At 35.6% G+C, this 19,818-nt stretch overlaps 1 protein-coding gene and 1 long non-coding RNA gene across 2 annotated transcripts in view; one reads left to right on the plus strand and one right to left on the minus strand.

Moving 5' to 3' along the window:
- Positions 1 to 6,970, minus strand: part of LOC123671919 — a 46,546-nt gene extending 39,576 nt beyond the window's left edge. Inside the window, exon 1 of the long non-coding RNA XR_006746198.1 lies at positions 6,956 to 6,970. This is a non-coding gene — a long non-coding RNA (uncharacterized LOC123671919). The remainder of the gene's footprint in view (positions 1 to 6,955) is intronic.
- The window catches only part of LOC123671918 (beta-1-syntrophin), a 272,357-nt gene that overhangs the window by 155,267 nt on the left and 97,272 nt on the right, over positions 1 to 19,818 (plus strand). The window lies entirely within an intron of this gene.

Genomic DNA, 19,818 nt, shown 5'->3' on the forward strand with positions numbered 1-19,818 from the left:
ACTCATATGTCAACGTCAAACGAAAACGGTCGTGGGAGAAACGCGGCGAGCTATCGGAAATGGTGGCTAAGATAGAATTGACGGCTAGAAACGTTTTGCTATGTGTTTGGTCGGATTGGCGAGGAATTATCTACTATGAGCTACTCCCTACGGTACAACTGTTAACTCGGAACTGTACTGCCAGCAATTGAACCGTCTGAAGTCTTGAACTAGCTTTGGCCAATAGAAGAGGCATTGTGTTCCATCAGGACAACGCCATGCCAAACATGCTGGTAAAAAGTCACAAGTCACAGAAGAGGGCTGCTATGAGAGAGGCATAATGATATTACCTTCGAAGGGGCAACAAATTATCGAACAAAACGGCGTTTATTTTATCTAAATCAGATCATTCGAACCATGGTAATCACAGCCTTGTTTTTCATTTGAAAATAATGGATTTCTTTTTACTACACATTATATTTAACCCTGGAAATCTATCAATTGATTTGTTTTTAAGTTCAGTCCATTTATAATTTTATTGATATTTTTTTATGATGTTCTCAGAATTTCAATTTTCATTCCGTTTTGAGACAAATTTATATTCGAAATGTTTGGATTGCTGTTACATTCTAATCTCAAATACAACAGTGAACAACATGATCGAATAACGATCATGACATCACCGTGAAAAGATCGCCAAATAATTAATTGAGAATACATCTTCGTCGTTCCCTACAAAATACTAATTCAGAATAATCTAGACCAAGTCATTTTGAATGCGCCCCCTTGTAATGGTAGTTTTTTGAATAAAATAGATGAATAAATAATGGTTCTCTTCCACATATGGTAATTTTGTTCATTGGCGAAGCCATTAAACCAGAAATGAGCTTCATCGCTAACACAATTTTTCGATAAAATGCTTATCTTCGATCAGTTTCAAATTAGCCCAATCAGCAAAAATGCTACTTGAGCGATGGTCATCAATTCTTACACGAGTTGTATTTTCTAGGCACGTGAGCTAATATCCTCTCGTAAAATTTTCCACGTGATTGAAGTACAAAGGTCAGCAAGTTGAGAACGGCGACGTATCGGCATTTCGGCGTTTTCTTCAACACGCTACGGCAGCAATATTCTATTCGTTATGCGCATTTCTTTGTCTTTTTAATGGTTTTGAATCGAGAAGAGCGAAATTAGTGCAAAAACGATCAAAAATTGCACGAATTGCTTGCTCACTAGGACGATTATGGTGTCCATAAAATGAAAGAAGTGTTCTATGAGCTTCGCGAAGAGATTCATTTTTTTCAAAGTAAATTTCCACAATTTAGATGCGTTTTTCTGGCGCTAAGCGATTTATGATGAATGCGAAAGCTTACTGAAGAGAAATGTCAACACAGTTTGACATTCTACACTGTCAAAACTTTTACAACAATCGAAACGTATCATGTAGCTAAAACAAATTACCCCTTACATATTTTCTCTCATAACGATGTTGGAAAAGGGAATTGCTGAAATGACCACATCAAACTTCTTTTCTTTATCTAATGGAATTTTATCTTTGTTCATCGCATTAGATGTCTGCACTATAGAGCGTATTCTTGCCAATACTTTTCATGAATCCTAGGTCTGGAACCCTAATTTCTATAAACTGTGAAGCACCTTCATAACGACTGCTGTATGTGAACGAAATAGCCGAGAACAGGAACAAAGAATAAGAAAACAAAGAAACTTTCACATCGCTATTAATCTCATTAATTGTATCATCCACGCATCGAGCCAATCAAGAAACTGAAATTGGATTTGCGTCCCTTATTGCTTCCTGAGTACGTGAGCCGATATCTTCAGTTCACTTTTTGCAAGGACCAGTATATAAACCCGTCAAAAATCGTGCGATAAAACGAGGAGCAATTTACTCTCGATCCAATTAAGTTCAAGGAGGAAGCCGAAGAATGAGGAACAAAATTTCGTTCCATGGCCCTGAGTCGTTTATTTCGAAAGGGGTTTCTAAGAGCGGAAGCCCGGGTGTTTTCATGAATGAAATATAGATCGAGAGCGAGATAACGATGAAAATATCAGTAATGAAAGGATGAATAAAAATTCCGACAAGTCGGGTTAATTAGGTGTCAAATCGCATAAAAGGAAATAATATTGGTACCGGATCTACTGCTCTGAAGACATCGATGGGTTTGAATCGACCTGAGAAAATCAATAACAATTTTAGTACATGCCGTTTGTCAAAAAAAAATGTTTATCATTAATTAATTATGAATACCCTCGTTACCCTTTCCAACATGATTATTGTTCCTGGACTCGAATGCCACGCAGGTAGCTATAGCTTTTCACGTGGTGATGTTGGTTGTTGCCCGAAAACCCATTGGGTCTTCCTGTTCCTGCTGAAACCACAAATGAACAGCTGGCTTGTGTTGTTGACGTTTGTTTGTTGTTTCCTTCAAGTGTTGCTCATCCTAACACTTATTCACCTTACTGATGAGAACCTAAAGCCCGAAACACTTGTCTACGGTTTTCACTTCTCCTTGAGCGTATGTCCCTATTTTTTTTCTTGTTTTATGAATAATTCCCTCGTTTGCCTTTTCACATGATTATTGTTCCAGAACTCGGATGTCACGCCGGTAGCTATAGCTTTCCATGTGGTGATGTTGGTTGTTGCCCGAAAACCCTTTGGGTCTTCCTGCTGAAACCACAAATGGACGGCTGGCTTCTGTTGTTGACTCCGTATGTTTGTTGTTTCCTTCAAGTATTGCTCATTCTAACACTTTTTCACCGTACTGATGATGGCCGAAAGCCCAAATCACTTGTATACGCCTTTCACTTCTTCTTGAGGGTATGTTACTCTTTCTACATGTTGATGTAATGAAAATAAGCTATTTGAAGATTAATTCTTTGAAATTAATGTCGTTCAAATATCTTCCCTCTGGTCCACGACATCCATTCAATATATAAGGTGTAGTAAAAAGAAATCCATTATATTGGTATGAAAAACAAGGCTTTAATTACCATAGTTAAAATGGTCCGAATTTGGTTACATAACTTGTTGCAATTTCGAAGGTTATATTATTATGCCTCTCTCATAGAAGCCCTCGTCCCTATTGGCAAAAAAGAGTGTCGAGTGTCACAAGCCTCACAAGCGAATTTTTCACCAGGAAAATTGCTCACCATGCACAAGAACAGATGGTAATCATTTGGTGCCAGGTTCGGACTATAAAGTGGTGCACCGTAGAGTTCCGAGTTAATAGGGGAGCAGCTCATGAGATAATTCCCTGCCAATCCCACAAAACACGCAGCAAAACCTTTCTGGCCGTCAATTCTAGGTTGGCCGGCGTTTCCGCTGGCTCACCGTATTTCCATCACGACCGTTATCGCTTGACGTTGTCGTAAGTGATCCACTTTTCATCACCAGTCACCAGCCCATTAAAAAACGGGTCGATTTTGTTGCGTTTCGGAGACTGAAATTTGGTACATGAAGTTTTTTTTGTGTTAACTCGTGTGGTACCCAGACATCGAACATCTGGAGACCAGCCTTATGAAAATGGTTCCGAACAATGGTTATTTGTGCAATCTTCAGCTCTTGAGTAATCGAAACAGTGCTCACATCGCGCACGGACTCGACAATGTCCATGATTTTATCGACATTTTCGACAATTGGTCTTCCAGTGCGTGGTGCATCTTTTATATCGAACTTACCGAAATGGTTTCTACGAAATCAAAATTGCGCGTGAGTGGCTGTTTCAGTATCGGGACCATAAACACTGTTCATTCACATTTTTAACCGTCTTTATCGAACTGTAAAATTTAGCGTGTTTTCTCTTTGCTTGTGTCCATCTTGGCCGCGCGCTCGAACTACTGCGTCAACTAGTCACAAAAATGTCAGGAAAATTTTCTAGTACGCAACCTCAGCGCCCTATAGGTAAACTTCCATTGGCATCAAATCAGGACCGGAGATTAATTTGTCTGGCAAAATTTCACGGGATTATCAAAGAGACACATTTGATGAGTTTGAAGTTGCTGGAACCAAATTCTTTGGTTATAGCCAGAATAATTCTGCAGTTCAGGCAACAATAACTTTTTTTGATCCTAACAAAACGCTATGACTTCACAATAAGTGGTCTACCCCTTTTATCTCCACAAATATAAGGGACTATGATTCCTCTCAACGACATCACACCCAATACGGTCATCTGTGACGAATAAATGGGTTTCTGATGCTTGCGTTTCGGATTGGTTGCACTTCAGTTGCGGCATTTCTGCTCATTTGCGTAACCATTGAAGTGAAAATGAGCTTCATCCGAAAACAAGATGTAGGTTCGTAAACGCTCAATTGCCTGGTTTACGAATTCTAACCTGTGAATAGCATCTTGGGGTTCTAATGACGATTATCTCCGTATCGTGAAATATATACATTCTATTATATCAATATTTAATCGGGTGTCAATTGCAATGATTTTTATAAGGTCGCTTCTTACCTCGCTCACTATTGTTGACCCTGGGTAGCTTTTCAACAGTTGGAGAAAGGTTCAATTCAACCTAAAGTAAGAATGATTGACCAGTGATGATTTTTTTTCTAAAAATGAGGGTAACTGCCAATGAAACAAATAAAAATAACTCTGACTAAACACACTATTTGTTTCCTCTGTAAAAATCGGATTATTTACCGGTCGCTCCAAGTATGAATTAGCTCAGAATGAGGAGCCCGACGAGAAAGACGAGTCTGAACTAACACGTATCTTGGCAAATTCGCCAAAATAGGACACGAGTAAAATAAAACAGAATACTCTGAAAAAATACGGGTTATCGGGTCAGAAATGATCGCCCCACCCCTCAAGATGAGGAGCTTTGTCCGGTGGTTGTTCCAAATAAGAATTAACTCACAATAAGGGACCCGATGGACAAACTTCAACCGATAAAGGCGAGCCTAAAGAACGGAATACTCCGTTAAAAGGTACCGGTGATCAGGAGGAATAATCGACCCCTCTCCACAATATTAGGAATTTTTTCTGAAGGTTCCAAATAAGAATTAGTTCACTATTGGGAACCCGACGGACAAACGCCACTTGAGAAACACGAGTCTGAAGAAAGATTTACGACTGAAAAGTATTCCGGTGAATCGACCAAAATAATACCATAGAAAAAATATGACGGGATACTCCTTTGAAAAAGTATAGTATATCCAAAGTCACTTGGAGGAAGCCGGAATATTTCGATTATACAAGGGTTATCCTTTGGAATTCATGGAAATATTGCTGAAAATACTTTAAAATAAACCCCGGTATTTAGCAAATCGTCTTGGAAACAAGAATGTCCTGATTTGATTGATTTTATTGGCTGAATATTTCCCTTCGTATTCCCCGTTCTACTTTGAGGGTGTTTTTGGTTGCATTTATCACTTCTTAATTACTCTCTAATAATTCGCATAGACCAGTGTGGTCCATAGGGGTATTATTGAAATGCATTTTTACGTAGTTTCAGTTCGTTGTGTGACTGATGCTTTTAATGATTTCGACTATGATGTTTGGCAAAATTCTATGGCTTATGTAGAAAAAAGATGAATATTTCGCAATCAAATATATTCCTCTATTAACTTTCAAAGTCAGAATTGAAATGACGGGTTGTGAAGAAAATGATTTCGCATCCTAAATATCTTCATTCCACTGAAGAAAAAATGAACTAAAATGAGATCAACCAACAAATTTTTCATTACCATTTCTGATTTTAGCAATTTCATTACTGGTGATTAATTATTCGTAATTGAAAATTTTATTGGCGATGGATTATCGACCATCTTAACGAATAATTTATTACAATTCATGAAATTTCGACTTTTAAGTTACGTTCTATGTTTTCTGGAAGTCATAGACTACTCAATTCAATGAGAAATTGCAGTTTTCCTTAGTTCAAGTTCTTCCTCGATAACTCTTAAAGTATGGGATTTGCTTGAGACCCCTCTCTTTTTATACCTACGTAAAATTGACTGAATGAATGAAAAATATAGGTTTTTTCCAAAAAACTTTTTCATAAGATATCTATAAGAATCTCATTAACTCATGAACCGTTGAGCTTATACTCAAGTATTGCCATATTGCTGAAATTATCATCAACCAAGCTATCTGATGCTGCAATAATATACTGGGTGTGCCGTTTGAAATGAGAAAGTAGCCCTCTCTGTTTCCGGTTTAAAAGAAAATTGTACAAATTTCCAGAACAAAATTATTATTAGTCTACCATAAACTTCTAATGTAGTCCATCGCGGTGAATCACCCTGTACAGCCTTCTGCTTCTACTGCGGGACATAAATTCCGCCTTACAATAACGAACAAATAAAATTCAATTCGAAACATATCTGCTAATTTGACGTAGAAAATTGGATGTCATTCAAGGATCTCAAGATCGTGCACCTATTGTACCCTAATTTGTCTCATCTTCAGACAGAACATTTCCGAATTCATCTCAAACATTTTAATGCTCTTATAATTTTATGCAACGATCAGTTATATTCCTAGATAGTATATTGCAGGTCGAGAATAAAGAATTATCAAATGAATGACGTAGTACTTATCAGTTTTGATGTGACAACAAAAGCTATTCACGTCACAAATGTTCTGAGAGAATCGACATCTGTGTCCCATACATACGCAAAAATATTATTTTCAACTCAAGGGTTTGAAAAATGAGCGCCTATGGTTTATGACTGTTTGCAATAATATCTGGTCAAGCGTTTTTATAGACTAGTGACTGGATATACTTCACCAGTGACCAGGAGATCAGGAATAATCGACCTATCTTCTCAAGATGAGGAGTTTTGTCCGGTGGTTTCAAATAAGAATTAGCTCACAATAAGGAACCCGACGGACAAAAGCCACTTGAGAAAGACGAGCCTGAAGTTACCATCCTGTCTGAATTTTGAGAAGGCGGAAATGAACAACGGAACGGAAAATAATCCGGGTAGGTATAAAATGGTTCTTACCAATCCTTCAGTTTCCACTTTCTACCACACGGAACAAGCTGAGTGTCAAATTCACTACTGATATATATTCCACCACGAACAAAAATAAAATAAGAATTTTAACTCAAAAATAGACTTCTCAAATCCGCTCAAGGAAAATCTCAAAAATATACGCTCAACTCCGAGGCATCGATAATAATTAATTATTTCCTCCTAAATGCCTCATTTATTAGGTCCGCTAGAAGGGGAAAATGTCGAGTCTCGAAATCGACAATATGCTAAAAAACATATTGGAGAGATAACAACTACTGCGGTATCGTACGGAAGTTTTTGTAAATAGGTTGAATTATTAAATTGAATCGTAATATTTTCATGATATTTAACCGGGATTTATTTGAATCAATTTTCCTGAACCGGACGAAGAATCTTTTCATCCCTTGATCTAAATCATATTCTCACTTATGAATGGGAGTAATGCTCATAAGTGCTGAAAACCTCGAATATTGGAGGGAATTTTTCACGTTATAGTCGCGGAATTCCAAGTTTTGAAAATTCGCGTACGCACAAAGAGCGATTCACTCCCGAGAAACGCTACATAGCAACCGGATTCCCAAGGGCTAGGATACCAATTGACATTAATTTTTTATCTGAATAGCACTGATCTGTTTCCTTGTTTTTGATATCGAATTGACGTTAATTTGTCAACTCACACTAAATTTCTCTTCAGCAATTCAGTTCAAAGAAAGAGTAGGGGAAATGCGGACAAAACGACATAAGCGGACAAAATGAACTTTTAGATTTTTTCAAAATTGTATAGCTCGGGGGTTCACAGGGATTCAGTTTCTGCTAGTAATGATGGCAATCCTGCGAAGAAATTGACATCCTACTGTCTGTTTCACTAGTGCAATAGCTACAAATGTGTTCAGGTCTGTTGAATTTTTTTGTTTCCTTGGTTTCTGAATTGCTTCTGGAGAGTGTCATTACAATATTCGTTGTTTTTTCAATGTATTCTTGTTGGTACTGTTATAACGTAATAATATGTATAAGTTTTAAGATGGATATTAGTTTTGTTTTGAAATTATGCTTCAATATCATAAAAACTCTGTATCGCACTAAATGACATACTATCCTGATGGACAAAACGACATAGTATGTCATTTCGTCCTATACGTGTCAAGGAAATATACTTTTGGGAAGTATATGGAATTTTGTTGATTGATTTCCACGTGAAACTAATGAGCTCATTTTCATGTTGTTTTGTATTCATTTTGCACGTACCATACGCGATATAACGTGAAATTCTGGTATGTATCTTGTACGGATGGTATGTATAAAATACGATATCCTTTCCCATTGAAATTCTTTCACCATTTCCTAAGTGACAAGGCATATGAAAGACAAAAGCTCGAAAATGCACGTTTACGCCTTATTTTGACCAATCCACCCAAGAAGAAGAAACAAGGAATTACTGAAATATTATTCAATGATAAAAAAACCCTGTGGTGAAAAAAAACAAAGCCGTTGAAAAATAAAGAAGTCGTTGACGATGAAGAATTCGACACTGTTGTCGATGACTGCCCCTGCATTTATTGCAATGACGTTTTTTTTTATTCATACCTGGTGGGTGCGGCGTTTTCACTGGGCTTATACATCGTATGCTATTGTCCCGAAAACCAAAACCTTCTTATTCTTGAACTTTGCATTCAAATGTTTTTTTTTTACATTCATGCAAAAAGCAAAACTTTATTGAACTATAATTAGTGGAAAAAGAAGTTCTTTATTTCACTAGTGCAATAAAGTTTTTATTACACTCATCTGTCATTCTACTTCAACGTGCTGATGGAAATCGTTGACAGTAGCGGAGGGATACGTAGAGGAATCACATGCAAACAAACTCAGTGTTGCAAAACAAATATTTCAGCCTGAAGGAAATAACGATGTACAGTTACCAAGTACTAGTACGTTTACAGCAGTAACAAATCAAGAAGTGGATTTAAAAAGTACTTCACTACGAAATATTCACATCGAAAATTGCTCCAATTGTTCATTCACTTTCAACATTGAGGGTAAAAATAAAGTTTGAGTTAAATTGTTCGTAACGTATTTGTTCCTGTTTCAATGCAAATCGATATTAATAAGTTGGGCTTTTCATTTTCCTACACCTAGTGCCGCACCTTAATAAATCATTTTTTGCTTTTTGCATAAACGTTTTGTCCGTATACTAAGGACAAAATGACATACTATAGTAAAATACATAATGACAATAGTTATTTATGCAACAAGTGCAAAAAGTGAATGTTTATTGCACTCGACGTGTTGTCCAACTCGGCCTAACGGCCTCGTCGGACAATTTCACGTCGAGTGCAATAAACATTCACTTTTTGCACTTGTTGCATAAATAACTATTGTCATTATGTATTTTACTATAGTATGTCATTTTGTCCTTAGTATACGGACAAAACGGATTTTGTTAGAAGTCAAAATAATTTCTTATATCTTTCATCTTTGTAGTTTAATTCAATTTTCAGCTTAAAATACATAAAAATAATTAACCAAAGTTGTTATTCAGCTCCAAAATGGGAGTTTTATTGCAATAACTAAAAATATATGATTTAAAAACAAAACAGTATGTCATTTTGTCCGCATTTCCCCTATTGAATAAATACTCAATATCGTTAGTTCTCATTTAATTTCTAGACAATATTTTGAATGATATAAGTTTATGATATTTAATTATTTTATTAAAAAAAGTAAAGTATAACATTATACACTTATATAAATATTATTATATAAAAGAGAAGAGTTGAAACACTCTGGCGAAATCTTCCTGGTTTGGATCATTCCAAAATATTTCCTCGAAACTTTTACATTATGAGATTCAAAAAGTATCTGGATCTGGAAGAATTTAATACACCTCCTCACTGGATTCCCTACAGGGCATTGTCGCCTTAGGAAACACCTCATGAGAAAAGGTCTTGCTGAAAATGACGAAGTGCAGAGTCTATGGGGTGGAGGAAGAAACTCCGGATCAACTGGTGACTGAATGCCTCGTCATCACTAGCCAACGAAAAATCTGTTTTGGACAAGAAACTTGTAGAAGTGAGGAATTAGCCTCCTTGAAGCCATCCCAGGTACTGGAGTTCATTAGAACTCTGGCACTGAAAGGCAAGCTGTAGATCACGTTATAGCGAAAATAGCTCTGATGGGGATGGACCATAAGGTCGCAGTGAAAGGGATCTTTCTTAATTGAATAATAAATGTAGAAATTTAAATCCTAAAGAAAATTCTCTGATGATGCGTTATTTTTGAACTGAAGTCAATGAACACCTCATCCTAGGAACATCCCAGGATATCAGACTCAAAGCGGTGCATAACGTCTACAAACTTCCTGAGATTTAGGATCAACACCACTCCAAAGTTTCTGAATGCATCGCACAATCCGTGAGAATTGATAAAGGAGAGTCCCCCAACTACGAAATGCAGCTCGTCTGCAAACTACCACTATTCCTAAGAATGATTAATGGCCTGGGTGCGACAAAAACGACCACCTCCCTCGTTACGACTTAGAGGGCAGTTCTTCATTGTCCTGCTCGAGTTCTTCTTCTTTCTTTTCCGTATATCTGTTCCTATTCCGCTGAATGAATATTTTACGGTCGCTATCATCGTCCTAATGATATCCGTTTCTGCACGTGATTCATTAAATCCGTGATGTTTTGATTTCTATTTTTTTCATTGTATTTGATTCAATTGATCGAGTCAATCATTACACTGAGAGAAATGTTTATTCGATATTATCGAAAATGCATTATGTATAGTTAATGAATCATTAAATGGATATATGGACAAACATATATTAGTTTCATGGAAATAAATAATTTATTTGAAATCCCACCAACAATCATCATTTATTATTACACTTCATTTATTTACGCATAACTTATATTGATAATGCTGAAGAAATATCCATTTGAAGGAAATAAATATAGTTGACGTTAATATAATTATAGGACTTGTCCTATACATTTGTTTAATGTCAGAAAGGATCACTAAAGTTCATTATTATTATTATTAATATATCATTGAGTAATAATTAATAAACCTTATTTATATGTATCCATGCTTAATAAAAATAATATTCAATTCAATTCAGTAATGATTAACGTATTTCCTAGATAATTATTTTGCTTGTTTCTAATTATCCGATTGTTAGGGTCTGAGAAGAACCGTTTGCCAAACTAGGTAATTTTTTAGAGTTCATATTAAGGGAATCCGGGTTTGAACCCTAGCCATCTTGATTGCATCTGTTCGCTCTAATCACTGTTCTGCCAATATCACTAATACCTAAGCAGGTACAAACGATCTAAACCCAAATTTCAGTACAGATGTGCTAAGTGGCGTTCAATAAGCCCATAGTAACACAGATTTTATGGTTAAAAAGGAAATTCAAATCAAAGGAAAAGTTCAAGGACAGATCCTTCAAGGAGATGCGCTTCTCTTTGAGGGATGTATCCTTAAAGTTTTCTACATTTTGGATCGCTAGAATTATGTTAGTTTGTTAATTATTAATAAATCCTATATTCTGAGTGAATAAATTATTGAATTCTTGTTAGAGTTTATTCATAAATAGCAAATGTTCGTTAACTACTAGTTGAAAATTTGTTGACACTGAATTTATGATATTTGTGGAGATAACATAATAAATTATTTATCACCGAAATATATTAAATATTATCAAATACCTTGTAAACGAATATTTTATTATCTACTAATAAATATAATAAACTTTTTTGAATGCATAATTTAACTATTACTGAATATATCGAATATAAATCTGCTGTAATAGTTGTGAATAAATGACCTCCAAATAATTGCCCTATTTATAATAATAATATTATTATATTAAAAATATGGATTTCTCTCAGTGTAGTGTCCTAAGAGCTAGCGTTACATTCGACTAACCCATTTACCATAAGTTTAGAGAATTTTCAAATTATGCTTTATTATATGTCGATTGAGAAAAACCTATTACGGCAGGAATCTCGAGGTTACGATATCAAATTTTGTGTTTTTGAAAATATAAAAAAATATATTTTTTCAATTCACTTCAACAAGGCTACAATTCAAATATATTTTCATTATCTTAGCGTAATACACATTCTTTATGTGTACCAATATAATTCTGATAAATGCTGTTTATCTTTGGCCGCTGTCCGAAAGTCTTTCTAGCAGGGACACAGATGTGTACAGTTCTGTGGTTACACAAGAGTTCAAAAGCCCTATCTCATTTTCAATGCCACAGCCAATTAGTTCTTGAGAGAATAAATAATGAAAAAACTGAAATGAAACTTGGCTGTTAGTGAAACTCTACAACGTATAGTCTAATCGGGAAAGGGGGTCCACAATCCTAGCTCTCGAAAAGAATACTATCAAATGGTACACAGATGGTTCTAAAACCACGACGGGGACTAGTGCTGGGGTATTCGGGGCTGACACCAAAAGCTCACTATCACTAGGCCGCTGTCCAAGTGTCTTTGAGGCAGAGATATATGCAATCGAAAGATGTGTGGAAATTGATCTAATAAGAAACTATCAGAAATTAGATAAAGCTATACATTCTGAGAATCGGGCTGCAATCAAAGCTGCAATTATATCATCTAAGACTCTAAAATGGTATTGGAGTGCCGAAGAAAACTCTACGAAATAACAATGTCTGTTTAGCCCGGGTTCCCAGTCACTTGAGAATTGAAAGAAATGGAGAGGCCAAAATATTATATTGCGAGATCTAAGAAATATCTGGTTCTCAGCAAGAATAAACAATACCTCCTCACTGTGTAAGATAGTTATTTGGGCTGTTTCCATCATCTATGCGGTTGGTTGTTTCCGAAGTTTCGGCAAGTATTTGCCTGCCGTCTTCAGGGTGGTGGTCATCAAGACAACCACCTCCTCACTGTATTATTACAAGGCATTGTCTCCTCAGAAAGCGCCACATGAGAATTAATTCAACATAAAACGACAGGTGCAGATTCTGCTGGGAAGAGGAAGAAACTCCGAATGGCTCGTCATCGCTAGCCAACGCAAAGACGGCTTTAGATAAGAGACTTATAGAAGTGAGGATGTAACCTCCTTGAAGCCATCATATACTGGAGTTTATTAGAACTCTGGAAATGGAGGGCGACCAGTAGACTAAAACGACTAATGACAAAAACAGCTCTGACGTGGGGCACAATAGACAATAAGTGCGGTGCAATGATATCCCCATTAAATCTGAATCTGAATCTTTACAATTTTGGGGTGAAAGGCCTGGTGGACATGTCAATCGGTAGAATGCCTCTTAGGAATAAAGTTCCCATATTGAGGCGTTTCTCGGCAGCGGATCGCATGTTATTCGTACGCGAATAATAATGATAATCGTCTTTATTGGGCGAAAGTTTAGCTTACGCTACTCTTACACTTTTACCCACAAAATTACAATATATCCCTTGATCCTAAACAAAAAAATCAACATTTATGATTAACAAGAAGAGAAGAAAATTAAACAATTATATACTGGCATTTATGGAGTAGTATAACCCTGGCTGAATAAAAGTGATTTTTTTAATTTTTGACTTGAAAACATTCAATGATGATGCTTTCATATCATGATCGATATCATTGTAAATAAAAGGGGCCTGATATGAGAAGGAACTCTTAAATTTATATGTTATGTGGCGTGGGAGATACTGATACCTGAGGAACTGCGGACATTGACACTGTGCACATTTCGTCTATATATGATTTTTTGATGCAGATATGGGGGTTGTCTCAGTTGAATTATTTTATGAATGAAACATGATAGATGAAGTCTACAGCGATTCCTCATGTTGATCCAATCCAGAGAATTTATGTGGCCAGGGGTTGGAATAGTCCTCCTCAAATTAAGCACCTACCGACAACAACGATTCTGAACAGTCTGTATACGCCCTGAGTCGAACCAAGGAAGGGACCATAAACAACATCACAGAAATTAAAATATGATGAAACGAGTTGATCACAGAGCATCATTCTCATACGTTCATGAAGAAAATTTCGACTACTATAAATAAGTCTGAGGGATAAAAAGGCTCTCTTGATGTAAGCACATAATCTGAGAATTTCAATTGAGGATTAACATACAACCCAAGGTTTTTAACTGTTTTCAATGGCTTTGGAATCTTGTTGAGAAACCTGAAAGAAAACGTACCAAGCTTGGAGATAGAGTTAGTGCTTCCAATTATCAAAAAATTAGACTTATCAGGATTCAAGTGTAGATTATTATTCCTTGCATTCAATGCCAAGGAACTTAAATCTTCATTTATCTGAGAACATGTCACTGCAGCCTCATATGGTTTGAAATCAATGTAAATCTGAATATCATCAGCAAAAGTATGAAACCGGCAAAATTTAACAGTCTCATACAAATCAGCAGTGTAGATCAGAAACATGAGTGGACCCAGAATCGAACTCTGTGGTACTCCCTTTGTAACATGAACACATGATGATCTACCTCCCTCCACCCTCCCATATTGACTTCTATCACACAGAAATGTTTCGAAAAAATTCAAAACAATTCCGGAAAGTTGATAATACTCAAGCTTGGCAAGAAGAAGCTCATGATTGATTGAGTCGAAGGCTTTAGTAAAGTCTGAAAGAACCTGTGCAGAGAAAATCACAGCGTTGGTACAGCACTCATCACTCGACGACGTCTTGCGTGACTGAGACAATGCTATTGGCGAAATTTTCTTCCCGATATAGATCGGGAAGAAATTTCGCCAATATTAGAGGTTTTCGCTCACAATCGTTTGCCAACATCTTGTTTTCGTATGAAGCTTATTTTCACCTTGATGGCCACGTAAATAAGAAGAAATACCGTTTCTGGAGTGCTACCAATCCGAAACGCAATCGTCAGAAACCCCTTCACTCGCAGAAAGTGACCGTCATCAGGAATTTTAGGGTTGAATTGGATAAGTGTCGTGAACGCGAGGGTATACATTTGGACGACATTATTTTTAAGAAATAAATTCCCAAATATTGTATTTTCATCATTTATAAGCAGTTTTTCACACTTTTCTACACTTTCTTTGGAAACCACGTTGTTAAATTGTAATATTCGATATAGACAATGATTTTTTCTTTCCAAAATTTCAAAAATTCTCAGGATATCATCTGTGGAAAATTATCACTATCATTATACATACTAATTTTTCATTGGTAAGAATTTCGACATCTAAAAAATGAAAAAGGATCGAAAAAATAACACAATTTTTATAAGAGAAAATCTTAGACGTGCAAAATATCCCGACTGGGGTTCTTTTCTTGATTTGTTCTGAGTTCTCCAGAGCAATGTTCGAAATAGTAGTTAGTAGAAGAAAAAAACTCCAGTAAAGCAATAATTTCAACATTATTCCTCTAGAAAAGCGACGACACCCTGGGGTAGACTGGAGGAAGCAATTACTTATTCGTATCATGGGGAATGACCCTGCCAACTCCTGATAGACGTAGCTCTTATTACTTCATCCTGAAGCATCCTTCGGTTTTTTTACCTGCTTCTTTTCATTTCAGCATGGACTCAACTCAAGAAGAAGTTTTTTTAAATTCGACAGCTTCGCTGTCACTACCGAAACCGACATAGTCAAAAGTATTGCTATCGTTATGTTGATGTTGTGAATTATTTTCAATATTGTGAAAAACTGTAGGAGGAGATGCGATATTATCATCGCAAGATTGTTAGAAGTGTAACTGTTGTAGTAGCATCAACAAGCAAAATTCCTCTTTGAATTTTAAAACAACTCCATTTTATTGGAAGATAAAAAAGTTTTTCTATATTTCAATATCGTAATGAGTTCCTTACAGTACTAAAAACAGTACTGTGATGAAGTTACAGCATTGTTGTCAGTTATATTTTTTGTTGTGGTTATTGCGTTATTATGAATCATTTCAAAATTCGAAACATACGATTCAAATTCCGTAATCTGTCAATTTTCGTAACAGTCAGACCAACTGCCAAGATACAAAACAAAAGTCACTATGGATGTGTAATTCTGCAACTTGTTTTAGAATATACTATTTCACCACGAATTAAAAGTTCAATGAATAGATCGCTTTATCATTTCGTTACAGTGTCTGTATTTTTCAAATTTCGAGCTGAAAATGGTCTCAAACGATAATGTTTGACTCATTGACATCGAATCAATACATTTTTAGGGAATGAATCTCGAATACTGCCAAGGATTCTTTAAATATGCACGTTCAAAATTTTGTGTGTATAAATTTCGAAACTGCAGGTTTGAAAAGTTTGAATGACAATGAGAAAGAATGACAATTGAAAGCTTCGTATAAAAATTTATTTGAGTGTTTAAACTGAAACCTAGAAAAAAGAAAAAGAACATAAAAAAAATTGCTCAATATTTCGCAGATCGCATTATGAAGAAAAATCTCCCCTTGCCTACGTGACGCAACAATACTCTTGAAAATTTCCAACCAGTGACCAACGGCTTGGTCAGATAAGATGAAACCTGCAGGTATATATCTATATTGTTCGCTACACCTTTGGAAAAAAAACGGATAAATGGCGTTTGGACAAGAAAAGTCTTGTTTTATTTGGGAATTAAGCCTCATTTTATCCATATATCAAATTTTCACAATCTCAATGACAACAAGAGTACAAAACTTATCGACTTAGACCTACTTTTGCTTACTGCGGTTTTGGAAAGCGCTTCGGAACTTGGGTACTTTTGTGAACCATATATTCATACATCGATAATTTATTGTCATTTTATGAAATTTGATTCAATAGTGTGAAGTATATTTTAGCAATATTTAAAAATAATGGACCTTTTTAGGTAATAGGACCGGGACGCCGCAAGCGTCCCTAAAGACTCGACGCTCCTAGGCCTTGCCCACTTTGCCTCTAAGCGCGGCGCGGCCCTGCTTGCAACAGTAAAAAATAAAGAGAAACATACTATGATTATTTAAGGTTTTTTATCTCAATTTTCAGCACCAGCTTGAAGAATGGAAGTTCGCAATTAATTAAATGATAATGCTCCTCTTAACAATATAGCAAAAAAATTTATGATTCAGAAGAGGCGTGGCAAAAAATATGTTTGAAAACAGTTGAGTACTCAATTTTTTATAAATATGAGAAATTATGATGAATAAGATATGTTCTAACATTCACCTACCTGCAATAAAAAACAGTTGCAAATTCCAAAAAATTAAAAATTCACTGAAAGCAGCGCGACCCTTCTGTTCACGTACAATCACTCAACAGTTTCCATATACAGTTGTAGATAAGATAAAATGCATATTCCTGGGGCTCCATTTCAGTTGAATAAACACAGTACAGAACCGAATTCGAGTAGTATTATGAAACAATTAGCATAACATCCTTACTTGCTCTAGTTTGCGGTCGCCTCCTCGAAAATTGTTTCCGGTGTGCATTAAATCAAAGCTAATTGCAAAATAGGTTGGGAAAGCTTTCTGTGGCCATATTGGTATAGTTTGCGGAATCTGCCGTTTTGTAATTATATTTTGATTGTGACTTTTCCCCTGGAAGACAAATTTCAACAGAATATTTCCTCGCCAAAAGTGTTTTTGATTTCGAGTTAACGCTTTTTGAATTGATCAGCTCAAAAAGTCTCTTGAATGAAAAGGGAAACATAAACGTCAAATACAAATTAGTATACGATGATAAAAATGTATAAGTGAACAATAAATGCTCTTGCAACAAGTTGCAATAGAGATTCACGGTTTGGCTTGATATTTCAAGTCAAACTCAAGCTACTGATGTAGCTTATGCTTGAGCCAAGTAGCTTGAACTTGACTTGAAATCAACTCAACTTCAAGTCAAGTAGTAGTTTTTCATTGCCAAGTCAAGTGTTTATTTATTAGGTTCTTGACTTGAGTTGATTTCAAGTCAAGCACAAGCTACTTGAGCTTGAGCTACGTAGCTTGAATATCAAGCCAATCTGTGAATCCCTAAGTTGAAAATAGGCACTTAAGCACATTTATTATTTATTCATAATTTCAATTACATTGCCAGAAGTGTCATTATGTATCTATCATAATCATGACATCAAATAATGTCGTTTTTGTATTAGAATCTCATTGCCTATGAAATCGTTTTCTTGACAATCGATTCGTTCGGTGACTGAAGTCAGATCATTAATTATTTGGATTCAATCTACTTATCTTCCATACATGATGATGTTCATATGTGCGGGACGCCACCAGAGTTGGTAAATGCTGCTGAAAATGTCTTCATGAATTTGTTGCCGAAAAAATCCAAGGAAAAATATGATTGCGCTCATAAACGTTTCATGAATTATTCCCAAGAAAAATGACGACCTCCTGATCTGAAACTGCAATGATTGCATTCTTCTTCCATTTGTCGACGAAATTGAAGGCAACTACATCATGGCGAAATCTATCCATGTTGAAAGCTGCACTCAGTATAAAAAAAGGTGTTGATATTTCAGAATATTGTAAAGAACGTCCTTTTGAAACGCCAGAACAATAAATATAAACAGCAAATATTGAAATTTTGGCTGTTGAATAAATCGAGGCATTTATTTCGTAGACAATTTCGTGGCAATCAAGTGCGTTGAGCATTCAAAGTTCTCGAAGTTACCCAAATATTTAGTGGGGTTCACTTTTAATTGGCCTCAATTTTGGTATTGCTGCAGCTCGTCGCCGTGATATATTATACAGGGTGTTTCATTGGTAAACGGAAATACTTCACAGGTGCATAGGTGACACCAAGGCGGTTCTGGAGATTTATTGGGTCTTACTGACTTCGAAGCCGAGATACAGGGTGTTAAATGAATTTTGCCCGTTTTTTTGAAAGGTCATATCAAACGAACCACCCGGTATATATTTTTTTCATATTTGGCAAATATGTTCCTAATGGAGAGCCCAAACGTATCATGCAATAACCGCCTTGAAAATCCAGGTCCGGGTTAAAAAAAAATTATGAATCGTTTGAATACTAGAAACAACACTCTGTACATTGGAATTTTGAAAATCTGTTTTAATATTCGAGAACACCACTAAAAACTAAACTGAGACATGTACTTAAAATTTTCGCGCAGGCAGTTTTACTGCACAAATTTTCAACGTGAAAGTGGAGTTTTTGAGAACTTGGATACCTGAAAGTGGTTTGAAGTGACTTTTAACAATGAATTATCGAAAATATTGATTCCATAATTATTTCAACATTACTTTGTAATTAATTTTTACATTGGTTTTCTTTTTTATAGCTGTCTACTATTTCAGTTTCTATTTATTGAGAATTGAGTTGCATTAGGTTGATATCGTATATTTTGAAACCATTATGAACAAAAAATATAATAACAAAATAATTATTTATTTATTATTATTCATTCTGAATAACAATAGTCTTCTGCCAAAGTGATGGTTGTCAACCTACTTGATTGAATACGAAATTTTATGATTATTGGCGGTAGTGAAAACAACTCTGCTGAAAGAAACAATACACACACACATACAGAAGAGGACTATGCTCTCAATAACTAACTTATAGATTTATCACTAATAGTTACTTTAAATCACTTCTAGCAATCCAAAATTCTTGAAAACTTCACGTTTACGTTGAAAATTTGTTCAGTAATGAGACGAGAGGGTAACTCAAAAATAAAAACTGAAATGGTATACAGCTTACTATACAAAGAAAAACCAATGTGAAAATGAATTACAAAGTAATGTTGAAATAATTATGGATTCAATATTTTTGATGATTCATTGTTAAAAGAACCACTTTCAGGTATCCAAGTTCTTCAAAACTTCATTTTTACGTTGAACATTTGTGCGGTAAAACTGTCTGCGCGAAAATTTGAAGTACACGTCTCAGT

This window comes from Harmonia axyridis, chromosome 2 (genome assembly GCF_914767665.1).
Source record: "Harmonia axyridis chromosome 2, icHarAxyr1.1, whole genome shotgun sequence".
Lineage (NCBI taxonomy): Eukaryota > Metazoa > Arthropoda > Insecta > Coleoptera > Coccinellidae > Harmonia > Harmonia axyridis.